This window comes from Prosopis cineraria, unplaced genomic scaffold, assembly GCF_029017545.1.
Source record: "Prosopis cineraria cultivar Desert tree isolate PC_DT_omini unplaced genomic scaffold, ASM2901754v1 PC6, whole genome shotgun sequence".
In the NCBI taxonomy this organism is placed as follows: domain Eukaryota; kingdom Viridiplantae; phylum Streptophyta; class Magnoliopsida; order Fabales; family Fabaceae; genus Prosopis; species Prosopis cineraria.
Genome location: NW_026555337.1, coordinates 2818503 through 2832414, shown reverse-complemented (window position 1 = coordinate 2832414; position 13912 = coordinate 2818503). Strand labels below are relative to the sequence as shown.

General features: G+C 32.9%; 1 pseudogene; it reads left to right on the top strand.

Moving 5' to 3' along the window:
* The first annotated feature begins 8812 nt into the window (after positions 1-8812).
* Positions 8813-12230, top strand: LOC129313619 (cytokinin riboside 5'-monophosphate phosphoribohydrolase LOG1-like; annotated as a pseudogene).
* Positions 12231-13912: the final 1682 nt, after the last annotated feature.

The window sequence follows — 13912 nt, the reverse complement described above, 5'->3', positions numbered from 1 at the left end:
AAGAGGTTTATTATTAAGTTTTAAAGGTTAAAGGGAGTTATATATATATATGGTTCAAAGTTTAAGGGAATTGAGTGTAATGTAGCTTATTTTTTAGGGTAAAGTAGCAAATTTAGTTACAAACTATTTTTTAAAGAGCATCTGGTAGCATAAACTATCAGATAGTACAAAATAAATCATGAATTTTAAAAAATAAAGTATCTAATAGCCTACCGTTAACTTCAACTAATGGATGTTATATGGGGCCCATAATAACACATGGCACGACACAAGCACGACACGCCAGCATAGTAAATGTATAAATTTAGCCACAAACTATTTTCTGAGGAGTATTGAGTAGCCTGTATAATAAAAAAAAAGGGACCATCCAACACTTTCCACTCAATTTTGATTAAACACCGTTTATTTTCATACTTATGAGGCCCGTAAAGCATTAATATCTCTAATCTTCTTGCCTTTGTTCTCAATCTGAGTCTGAGAAGAAGAGGTTCAAAGAATTCTTATCTAAAGACACTCATGAAGACGAAGCTAACAAAGAAGAAAAAATAATTCATTATTAAATTAAGCTAGAATCAAGATTCTCTTATATGTAGTAAAATCATGCTTATACTTCATTGGCATTGTCCTTATGAATGTTTTCAAATAAGAACTCATAGAACCTCTTCTTTTTTTAGAACTTATATTGAGAACTAAGGCAAGAGGATTGGAAAGATTAATACTTTATGTGCTTAATAAGTATGAAAATAAATGATATTTAGTCAAAATTAAAGGAAATGTGTTGGACGGTCTATTTCTTTTTTAGTATAGGCTACCTAGTGCTCCTCAAAAAATAGTTTGTGACCAAATTTACACATTTACTATGCTGACGTATCGTGCCCGTGTCATGATACATTTCATTATGAGTCCTACATAACGTCTGTTAATTAAAGTTAATAGCGGGCTACTGATGCTCCATTTTGAAAGTTCGTTATTTACTTTGCACCATTTGATAGTTTAGGCTATCAGATATCCCTCGAAAAATAATTTGTAGCTAAATTTGCTGCTTTACCCTATGTTTTATTTTAAATTGGAGGTATTTTAGTTATTTTATAAAAAAATCATTAATATCATAAATGTCCTTAAAAACTTGAGAAGAATTAGGATATTTTATAAGATTATTCGTATATTTTTGAGAGATTTTCATGCTATTTTCCCGTAATTATTTAAATTGCTATGAGAAATGCTATATATGATCAATGGGTTATAAATTGGCCACAGAGAAATCCTCTAACGCAGAAAACTGGACAAAAGCTTTAGACCCTCTGGTCATTCATTCTTGATTTATTCTTCTTCTTCTTTGGCTTATAAATTGCTAGGGGAAATGCTATATATGATCGAAGGGTTATAAATAAGCCTAGTCTTACCTGAAAAAACCTAACTATATAAATAAGCTTAACCTGTCTATTTAAAATTTGGTTTAAATTTAACTTATTTCTACACATACATGATATATCAAAATATTTTTTTACCATTTAAAAATAAATTATTTTCATATATTTTTAATAGTCATGTGATGTGTGAATTGATTATATTTTGACTATTTGAATGTACCACATTTGGCTACTTAGCAATGTTGAGAATTTGGCTGCCGGGAGGATCCGGTTCCCGTGACAACATGCCAATAGACCGGAGGGAGAAGATGATGATGATGATTATTATTATTATTATTTATTTATTTCACTTTTTGAATCTTTTTTTAGGTGGCTGAGCTAAATAAAATTAATGTTAAAAGAAAAAAATGTGTTGAAACTTTGGACACCTGGCATTTTAAAAAAAATTTTGAAGCATTTTTTATCTAAAAGTTTCATAAAAAAAAATATTTTCATCCTACCATTAAAAATTAAAAATATTAACTGTTAAACTGAAATTTAACTGAAAAATCTTTTGCATTTTTTTCTCATTCTTTCTGTGTTTAGTCTTCAATTTTTGTTCTCTATTGATTTTTTTAACTTATTTTCTTCTAAAAATGAAAACAAAGACAAAAAAATGTAGAAATGAAGGAGGATAAAATCATAAAATACTCTAATAAAATTTTAGTTAACAGTTAACATTTCTTACATTTAATAATGGCAAAAATATTTTAAAAGTTTAAATGCTAACGCTTCTTAAAAAAAAAAATTTAAGATATTTTTATCATTTAACTCAATAAAATTATAAAATGAACAACATCAATAACGAGCAGTCTTATCAGATGAGATTAATTATATAAATTGAAGGGTATCAACAATGAAATCAAATTATAAAAGGAATTTGCTACTACTAAAGAAGTCATTTGCGCATTTGTGTAGGGCTGAAGAATACGAAATGATGCAGCGTTGAAGCTAGAATTATCTTTTGCCCGGTAAATGCGCATTCAATTTCAGTGTCAGCCGAGACGCACAATTTGCAGCTATAATTGACTTTCCAATACACAATCGCACTTGATAGATATCCTTTTTTTAAAAAAAAAAAATTATGGAAGAAAGATCCTGATACAAAAAGCGATTGAAATAAGAAAATATTATAGGATATTGTAGCCAAAAAAAAAACACTGATGTATATACCTTCTTTTAATTTAGAATTAATGAGTAAATACTAAATAATACTCTGAACTCTTATTTAAAAATCATCCTGAATCCTGAATTATTAAAATAGATAAAATAAATTTTAAATTTTTAAATTCATAAAACTTTGATCGTTAACTTTTTTAATATTGTTATTGTGCACGTAGGTATTGTAAAAGTTAAGGTTAAATTTGTAAGAAAATAAATCCTAAACAACACGTGTGGATAATAATAGTGTTAAAAAATTAATGGTCAAAGTTTATTTTGTTATGAATTTAAAAGCTTAAAATTTATTTTATATATTTTAAAATTTTAGAGTCAAAGGTGATTTTTGAACAATAGTTTAAGGTTTTATTTGTTCATTAACTATTTAATTTAAGATGTACATCAATTTTTTTTTCACCTTTTAAAATTTGATAAGCAAATATTTGCCTACACTTCAACTTTGTATAAATATGTTTTATAGCTCACCATTTTATTATTTTATTTACACGAAGGTTATGTCTTCATTAAATAGAATATTGTGTCTTTCAATTTTTTCACATACTATTTTCTTGTACATTAAATCATGTATAAATAACTATTGACCTGTCTGTGTGAGAGAATGATAAGGAATATCCTTCGCACATAATTTTAAATTTAGATAATATATGAAAATTTAAAAATAAAAAAGAATGGTCTAAAGATAAACTTGTATTATTATTATTATTATTATTATTATTATTATTACTATTATTATTATTATTTTGGTTACCTATAACTATAAGTATTTTTTTTATTGAAGATAATCGTATTTAAGATACTATTGGGTATTAAATATGAATACTTTTGAGTGAGAATTCAAATCTTAATTTACATATTATGAAAGGCTAACCTTCCTATTAAATCCAATCCCAGTGGTAACTTGTTTCTACTATTACTACTGGCGCATAGGCTTGTGGACTGTTCACTATTGGATTAATAAGGGAGGGCATTTAACATTTTCATGGGCCGCTTGGTCCTATAATCTCACCCAACAGCTTAATAGTGATTAATAATTAATAACCACACACAACTTTGTTTGCTCCTTTAAAAAAAAAAAAAAACAGAGAGAGAGAGGGAGAGAGCAAAAGGAAGGTAATGTAATGTAATGATGTAATCCCACACAAGCGCTCTTTTGGTTTGCAATGTGATTTGCCATGGACCCGCTTTGACAATTACAGCAGGGATTAGCATTGAGCATCTCAATAATCACTCAGAGACTACCAGGATTGCGCCAAAGAATTTTTCATTAATTATTCCATACCATAATTTACAAACTACTATTAAGATATGATATAATAGTAAATGTTTGGTTAATCTAAACACAGCAAAATTATTTTAATATTAGCAAAAGAAATTAATGTGAGTGACAATCTTAAGTTGACAAGCTTGATTTCAGACAAATTTCCATATTGCATGTGAACATTATCCTTGACCATAGGGATCAGGGAACTACTTAACCGGCAGGGTAGGGAAGTAAATAATGAACAAACAAAAGAAGAAGCGGTTGTTAATTCAAATACTCTTTCGTTTTTATTTTTATTTATTTATTTATTTATTGTGATCACCATTAATTACCTGTTGTGGGGTTGCCACTGAACCCAGACTCTTCCATTCCCATCTTACCTAAGTAAAGAAAAACTACCATAACTGTCGTCTTGTGGATCTACTCCTCTTGATTAATTGTTTTATTTATTACTGATTTATTTTGTGACTTAAATAACAAGAGTGCATAGATTTTTCCAACTCCTTGATATATTCCCTGTGGATATGGATGGTGTTGATGATGAGATAAGAAATATAAAGAAACAGATTAAATATTCAGCCGCGCAAGCATGGAAATTGTGTATTGGTTAAGACAAATGATGTTCGAGGTTAATTATTCTATGTTTATGTTTGCTGTATTAGTAGCAGTGTCTTGGTAATTCAGAATTCGATTATATAAATTAAATTATTTTACACTTAACATTCTAATTAAACCTATAATAAATTTAAGCATCAATAATATAGGCGTTCTATGCTGAGTGTGACTAGTGTAAATAAAAATGATAAATCTACTCTCAATTTTTAAAAGATATATGTTGTTTTTACAATGATGAATGCCCACTCCTTCACGGGAGAGTGTGCGCGACAAATATAGATATGATTACAAGTAAAAGATGAGGCCACGCGGGGAAAAACACGAAAAGAAAAAATAAGAGAAGAGAGAAGTAGAACCAGGTAAAAGAGTGTCTAGAATCATAATGAATGGAACCAAACCAACACAAGTTTCATGTTTGAATGGTTTTCGATTCAATAAACACGTTGATTTTACAAGTATATAAAAAGAATAAAGAAAAGTTACCTCAACTCTTAGCTCAACAATAATAATTAAATTGTGAGAACTTTCCTCGTCAACACTACAATTCAAATGTTAGTCTATGTCTATATTTATTCATTAAAAATAAGTAGCACAGTTGGAAAACAAAAAAAGAGAATGAAGTACTAAGAGCAGCCAAAAAACACCACGCCTTAATTCAAGTTTGTGAATCGTTTCATGTTATCATCCTATATATATGATTCCTCATTGTTTTCAATAATAGCAGATTCCTTGATGATGCAATAAACACAAAATCAATCACAATTTTAAAACAAGCATGTTTGAGATAATTTTAAGATTAATTATTTGTAATCATCAAGATTAAAAGCTAGCGGGCAAAAAAATCAAAGGTTGGATTTTCCACGCTTTCACACTTGAAAGACACGCAAATACGATATAAATTAGTTGTTTGTTTTAAGTTGTTTTGGCGATCACAAATGTGAAGGTTTGAGCCAGTATTACATGCAAAGACCACACATACAATTTTTCAAAATATATGAGTGAAGTTAATATCACATCTTGATACAAAATTTGAGTTATTGAGTCTACAAATCTTGTACATGCACGCACGCACGCTCGCTTTCCCTCATAACCTTGGCGTATGAAGTCATACATTGTCTACTAACAAGAATATATATGAGGGGGGGGGTGAGAATTGATTGATATTAATAACCTTGAGAAGTGGCGTCGTTGTTATTGTTAATTTGCAAAATAAATGGAAGGGGGAATAAATGAGTGGGAAGGATGAAGAGGAATGGGGGGAGGGAAGAGAGGGAATGATGAGAGAGGCAACAAAGGGACAAGTGGCAAACCATGGTGGGATGGGGACTGCTTACTCACTCTCAACTCACCCCGAAAAGCACCCACACTTGGTACGTTCCGATGTCCTATTGGACAGCACTTCAACTCTGGCCCTGTCTTGTTTTCCCATATCTCCGCTATCGCTCCAATTTCCACAAACACATTCCAGATGAACACCAACCCAGATTACCAAAAAGCGCACACAATCATTACTCCCTGCAGTTCTATGGGTACATTGTCACTGTCCACGCCATACACCCAATTCAACCCCTGCACCCACTCTCCATTTCACCCTTCATTTCCATCCCATCTATCTCAACCCCATCCCCCCCCCCATCTTCCTTTTCTCCTTAACAACCTATCTTCATTTACTGTTCTATAATGATGAACCCCCAGTTGGGAGGGATATATATATATATATATATCCAGGCTTAACACTCGCCATAAGCCGCCATGTCATTTTCTTTCTTTCTTTTATTTTAAGCAAAAGAATCTAGTCGAACTCAACCAATGTTTTTTCTCTGTAGTGTGCATTGGGATTTGCCGCCAAAGCATTTTCACCATAAATACAGCTTTCGGCCATAAAACAGATGATGGCCGGATTTAGCCTCCTGATCTTAATTAGGCGGTACCTAATTCATGGGGAATGCATGGGAGCTATCATTAGTGCTGCGGCTTTGTAATAAATGAACAGTAGTCAAAAGGGTTTGATTTTGATATTTGATATGTGAAAAGGCGCTTTAACCTTTTCCCATTAACACCGAGTAGTCAATTTAGATTAAGATATTTTAACAGAATTCTTTCTTTGTTTTTTTTTTTTTGAAGAGAATGCACCGTCTATTTTTCACATGAATGGATTCAATGCGCGAAGGCATGTGATCCGATCATATTAAACAAAGGTTGAAATTGGATTAGGAGGCAATTATTTGCTTCACATGAGTGCTGTTTGATATTGAGATTGAATGAGCCAAAACCCTGGGGCGCGACTTTTGAATTTGATGTGAAAACAGTTTATCGGCTATTTCACATACATGGGCCCGTGCGGTAACTAATCCTCTTCGCCTTCGGGAACAGGGCGCTGGATTCTCTGTATCCTAATTAGGAAGTCTTTCTAATTAGGCCCTTGCCTGATCATGATTATATGCGCCACTTTCCTCTAATCCACCTTAATTTGAATTTCTAGCTTTTAGCTACTATTAACTACTTCGTGATTTGTCAAGAAAAATATAATTATGCATAAAGTATCAACGATCAATACATAAGCAAGGTCTAGAAAGCACTTCACCCTCCTGTCTATTTTTTCTTTCTCCTTCCAATTAATTTCTAAAACATGACTAAATTGCAGAAAATAAAAGTAAATAAAATAATCTGATGGAAAAAACGAAAGATTTGCAATGATTATATAAAAGAAGATTTTGGGATGAGGACAAACTCTACAAAATGCTCATCAATATAAAATATGAAAAGGACAAATTGAGAGTGAGATATGAGATATAAAAAATACCAATTAGTACAAAAGCTTACATTATTTATAAGTCATAAAAATGAAATTTATCTTGCATGTGTTGCAGATGCGGAAGTTCATATTTAGATTTTGTAAATAAGTATTAAAATTTAATTTTTTTTAATTAAAGACTGTGCTGGCCCGGAAAAAAGAAAAGATAAAAAAAATGAAAAAATAAGAGTAAAACAATAGAAAAGAAAGTAGGTATCGAGACACAAGTGGACGAAGATGTGAGTAGGATTTCCACCATGGAGAAGCGGAACTCAATCAGACGTGAAGGACCATATAATTCCCATTTTCTCCTCACAATGCTCCAACAAACATGCACAGTCCTCACTAGGGCTAAGCATACCAGATTTGACTCTTGCTTTTTTTTTCTGATTAGCTCCCACATAACATATATATATATATATATATATATCTATACCTGATTCTCGCTTCTCTTCAAATATGTCTGAACAGAGTTACTTCATTACCCGACAAAACCTTATCTTGTGCACAAATCAGCAAGTGATTCGTTCTGCTCCCATCAGCACCGAACAAAACGGGGAAGGTAGCATGGTGGGAAACCTTAATTGTTATCTGATGAACTTAATTTGGGAATAAGCAAGAACCCTCAAAACTCACTGCTTGTCTCTGATTGATTAACACGGTCAAAAGTTTCTGGTCGTTGCTATAAATGAGTGAGGCAGTCACAATAGCCTTAAGCAAAGAGGACACCATTGCCAAATATGGCTACGCCAAATTGCCAATTTCATCGCTATGTTTCATAATCGTGTTGAGATTCCATTCGCTCCGGACACCGTAATCCCTTTCAACCAACATTAACCTTAACGGACAAGACAATAAAGGATTCTCTTTAATTTTTGCGCCAATACTCATGTTCTAATGACTAATCTCCTTCAAAATACGGGGTTGGCATCAAATTCCCGATCACTTAGATGAGAATTTCTACTTGCTACGTAAACATGAGTTGATTAAGAAAAGATCTTTTATTGATATTTTCATTTAATTATATTATCATTTAATTTTCACAAGAAGACACTACTTGCTCCATCTCTTGCATGGTTCCCCCACATCCAATGAGCAGCATACGGCTCTGTACGTGAATCCTTTGTACGGAATCAATTTGACCCGTCCATTGTATGCAAAGAAATTGCTTAGCAACTACTGCTACTTATATTTCCTGTGGAGAAAGATTGTCAAATGAGGATGACAATAATAATAATTTGATTATAGACAGAAATCTGTAGCTAATACGCATCAGTATCAACTCTCACCTACCTAGTATTTTACACAAACAAACAATCAAACTTTATGAGGGAATATAAAGGCATAAAAATTTCGTCTTAACTTTGGTTTTTAATTGTGATAAAGCGAGTGAGTTTTACAGGAGCACAAAAATTGAAAACAATTATGTGGAACTTGGACCACGGTGTGTCCATTTTGTTTCTGGGACAGGGGACCATGTTAAAGAGGAAAGAAACACACACATGAGTGGATGTAGTCTATTCATGCAACTTGTGGGTGAGTCAGCACCGTCCCTGATGTCGTTACGACTCACAAATGCCGTTTTGATTGTGTTTGCCTTTTGCCCATGCCTATTACCACGTTATTATATATACCTGCGCACAGAGGCAGGGGATATTAACTCAATACCAAACACGCACGCACACACACTCAGAGAGATAGAGATGGAGAGGGAAACTGAGATGAAACAATCCAGGTTCAAGAGGATTTGTGTGTTCTGTGGGAGTAGCCCAGGGAAGAAGACCAATTATAAGGATGCAGCTATTGAGCTAGGGAAGGAATTGGTAATACTTGACTTGCCTCTCATATTCGTTTCGCTTTTCGTCTTAGAAATTGGCTCATGGTTTGATCAAATCCCCATAAATTTTCTTGTTATTCTTATCTTTATGAGCAATTGATTAGTTATTGAACAGCATCAGTTTATAGCCTTCCATTTTCTCTGTTTTCAGACGCTGGTCTGTGTTTGTATATACCTTTGCATTTACATTTCTGCTGCATAAACTGAGAGAAAGTTAGGGAACAAAAGTTAAGTTCATATGAATTTCTCTGCTATATCTTGGATTTTATGGTCTTTCTGTGAAAGAATGAGACTTGGACTTACGAACTTTTTGGATGCTTCTTTTTTGGTGATTGAAATGAAGGTGTCAAGGAATATTAATCTGGTGTATGGAGGAGGCAGCATTGGTTTGATGGGGTTGATTTCTCAAGCTGTTTATAATGGTGGTCGCCATGTAATAGGGTGAGATTTAGCAAGCATTATAATGTTCACTGATGCTAGCCGTTGACAGAGACTTTGTTCATCGTTCTTTTCAATTGTTGTCAACTAATGCCTGTCATGTTATTGTGTGCAGGGTTATTCCCAAGACACTAATGCCGAGAGAGGTAACGTCAGTAAGTTTCTGAAAGCATTTCATTTTGAGTGTTATCAACAAAAACAAAAAACAAAAAAGAAAGTGACCCAAAACAGAGGACACAGAGAGAGGAGAGAGAGAGCATTTGTTATGAGAAGGTGCTTTCACTTTCTAGTATACTAAGTTTTTGCATCGTGGTTGGAATTCTGCTTTAAATTCTCGAAGTGAGACAGAGAGGTTATGTTATTATAGTAGTATTTTGGTCCGTGGCATGGAATTCATATGGGGATGCCCAGTTTTTCGGTCCTTGTTTGATCAAGTGTGACACTGAGAAAGTAACTATGTGGGTTGTTTTTCTTCTGTAATGGTCAGTAATCATAACAAGATTCTCAATCTCTGTCTTTGTGACTGAGAAAGTGGGTGGGTGTGGAATTGCAGATAACAGGAGAAACAGTTGGAGAAGTGAAGGCAGTAGCAGACATGCATCAAAGGAAAGCTAAGATGGCCAGACACTCTGATGCCTTCATTGCCTTACCTGGTATCCTTATTTTCTTCATTTTACATCCAAAACTTGCTTCTCTCATTCACTAGTATTATAATCCTCTCACTTTTATTTTATATGAACTTTTATTTTATATGTGAATACCTAAACTAGTTCTAATTCTAAAGTGTACTTAATTATCAAAGTTTTTTATTGTTTTACGTCCCTACATGAACAAAGTATATGGATCTTGAGGACTTAAAACCAAAAAAAGTATAGAGATTAAAATATTAATACAAAGATCAATAACAAATGTGAATAAAGTACAAGAACTAAGTTTTTTTTATTTTTATTAAAAAAAAGGAAGTCACAGAGGATGAGGGTATAGAATAATTAACAGAATTAACTAGTAAGTAAACATTATTTTAAAAACGGTTGAGTTGTGGTTTAATAATCAAATAGAAAGACACATTATTCACACTTGATAAACAATATAGTTTACCACTCATGCCCGGTATATTTTCTGGGGTCCAGTTTTAGGATGCCTTTTTTTTTTTAAATAAACAGTTTAAGGATATAAAATAATGGAAATGTTTTATCCGCAAAGAATTTAGTCCATTGGGCCTAATCAGGCCCATAACTTAGGAGGAGAGTCTTAATGCGATAAGTCCACAGATTTGAGTGTTGGTATGATGGTCAGGTAAATGACAGAAAAAAGGCAATGTTTGGAAGGGTTACACTTGCAATGCAAGCTCATAAAAAAGAGCATATAAATTTAATCATAAAGAAAGTTAATGATAAACATTTAAAATAACTAATTGAATCTCTTTTTTTGGGTTGTGCCATATTACTCGTCGCTTAGTGATCCGTGATATACTTTTGTCCCATCGGTTGATCAGTCCATCAAACAATTATAAAAGAAGAGAAAGATAAAACAGAAATGCTAGTATCCTATGAACACAGTCAATTTATGCAGATTTTGGTCGCTTGCCGATTCTAACCTTTTTATCAACAAAATTAAACTGTGGTATATGTGGAAGAACCTGAATTTGTGTAACTAATGAAGGTGGCTATGGGACACTTGAGGAGCTTCTGGAGGTCATAACCTGGGCTCAACTAGGCATCCATGATAAACCAGTATTTTTCATGTTTTAAGTATCCATGAGATTACAAGCAAAGAAAAACAATTTGTCAGATTATATTGAGTTTTTTTTTTTTTTTGTGGGTGGGAAAGGTGGGATTGTTGAATGTGGATGGCTACTACAATTCCTTGTTGTCTTTCATCGACAAGGCAGTAGAGGAAGGGTTCATCAGCCCCAATGCTCGCCATATCATCGTCTCTGCCCCAACTCCAAAGAGCTCATAAAAAAGATGGAGGTACGTATTAATTCCCACTTTTGCTTTCATCAGAGCATAAAAAACATCAATTATATATTAGCGAACATCAATATAATACAAGTGTATCATGTGTTTGAGATGTTTGATGTGTTGTGAACGACACAGGAATATATCCCGAAACATGAAGGAGTGGCATCTAAGCTAAGCTGGGAAATAGAGCGGCTAAGATGACAAGTGATAGAGACCAGTTTAACAGTTTAACTAAAGAGGAGATTGCTATTGTTGATTTGTAGATGACGTAGCAACAATTCCCTCAAATCCGAGTATTCCCTCTTTTTGTACTCTTCATTCCCTTGTTATTAGTGTATAATATTGGCTGCTTCAAAACCTAACTACATATATTCTGTTCAGTTTCACTTTCATATAATGCCTAAATCTAAGGATTTGATCATAAAGTGTCTAGAGATACATATGGCGTTGAAGAAAAATATGGACACACATTTTACCTCCCACATGCTTCACCCCCAGAGATGATGCAAGGCAAACTCATGAGTGGCTCCCCTTGCTAAGCCTAAGAGCCAGGAACGTTAATTTTTTAAAACAGCACTAGATCGCTCGTGTATCTCCAATTGACGATCCAAAAACGAGGCTAATGAAAGACTGATTTTGCATGACTAATTGTTATTTGTTAAACTCGGGAAGAATCTTCCTTGGAAGAAGTCCGTGACCCACGAGAAATGCTTATCCAACTGCATCACTTGCTCAACAACTCTATTTCAATTTTGTAAATGCTCGCCTTTATAGAAAGTCAAATACATGTTTAGTCTAGACAGGTGTGTATATTCTTAATCAATAACACCTCAAATTGACATTAAGAGATTTCAGAGATTAATATTTCATCGAATTAAATATTAAGAAAATTGATTATATTTTTAGCTATGAAATTAATAATTAATGAATATATAATTTATATAACATAATAAAATTAATAATGCATGATGTTTAGTATTTAAAGAGTATTGCATTACATCTCAAAATTAAGGAGGGTACAGAGAATTGTGAAATTATTTTTGTAAAGGTGTTTGTGGAAACTCACATGGTTGTGGTAAGTCTCAACAGAGAGAGAGAGAGAGAGAGGGTCATAACAAAAGGGGGGGGTATAACTAGTTGGATTTGCCAATGTGGCCTCCACTAACATGGTTAACAAGCCTAGTCAAAGGATGCTACATATATGGGCATTGTCAACGTTTGAAAAAACATTAAATTAAAATGAATCGTAACTATTTGAAGTCAGTGTCAAGAAAAGCCGCGTTGACTGTGCTAAACAAACAATGTTAAGGGTTGTTGACTTTTAACCACGATTAGGTCTGTGACCTTCACGTTGGGTGTCTCACGTGAACACGCCACCTGAGCACGTGATCATGAGCTCATCTGACGCAGAGTAACCTCCATGGAAATAAATTTTCTTACTCTACAGCTTCTCTGTAGTATTTGGCAAGAGGCCAGAGTTTTTACTGCAAGACTCAAAACTCTCAAGGGATTTGAACTCACTAGATCTTTCTCTCGGATCCCGTTTGAAGTGAAGCAAAAGGATCTCTCTGATTTTGCCACCCCTTGAGTCGCCGTTGCATCCTGTTTCTAACGTGGCTTTCTTGCCAGTTCTTTTTAAATTCGCGTCTTAATGCAACATCATATCACATGCCTATCACAAAAATGTGAATGGAATTCGTTGAGATACTCCCTCTATTATAAATTATAATATAATTTAACATAAGAATACACATGTTAATAAAACATAATAATAATATTTCACAAACTTACTTTTTAAAAAAACTATAAATTTTTAAAAATACTACTACGTACTTAATCATTATATTATAATATCAATTTAATTTTTTTAAATAGTAACATTGAAAAAGTATAATTAATGATTTTTTTTAATTGCCTGATAGTTTGGGATAGCAAAATTCTTTTAAAATTATTTTATGATTTGAGACGGAAAGAGTACTTATCATCATGTATCACAATTTGATTTTAGTCTTTTATAATATTATATTCCTGTTTTTTAAAATTTTTTAAAATAATGAGTTAAATGAGCAACCCCAACCACCCCAACCCGTCAAGCTAGCACTTATTGTTCACGGTATTAATATGGTTAGGGAAAAAACTTCTTCGTCTGGATCAATTTTTTTCAACTCAATCTAACTAGTATTTCAGGCTCTATTTTACAACACAACATACAAAAAAATCACAGTATTTTCGATGATCAGGATTTATCAATAAAAGCATTTACTAAATCATGATTTTTTTTTTGCTAGATCGGTTGACAAGATTAATGAGTGATAATCAACATTTAAATACTTCTTTTTATTTTATTTATAAGTTACTTTTAATATATTTACTGAAAGCAAAGAAAACCTTAAACCTCATTAATTCTGTTTTAAA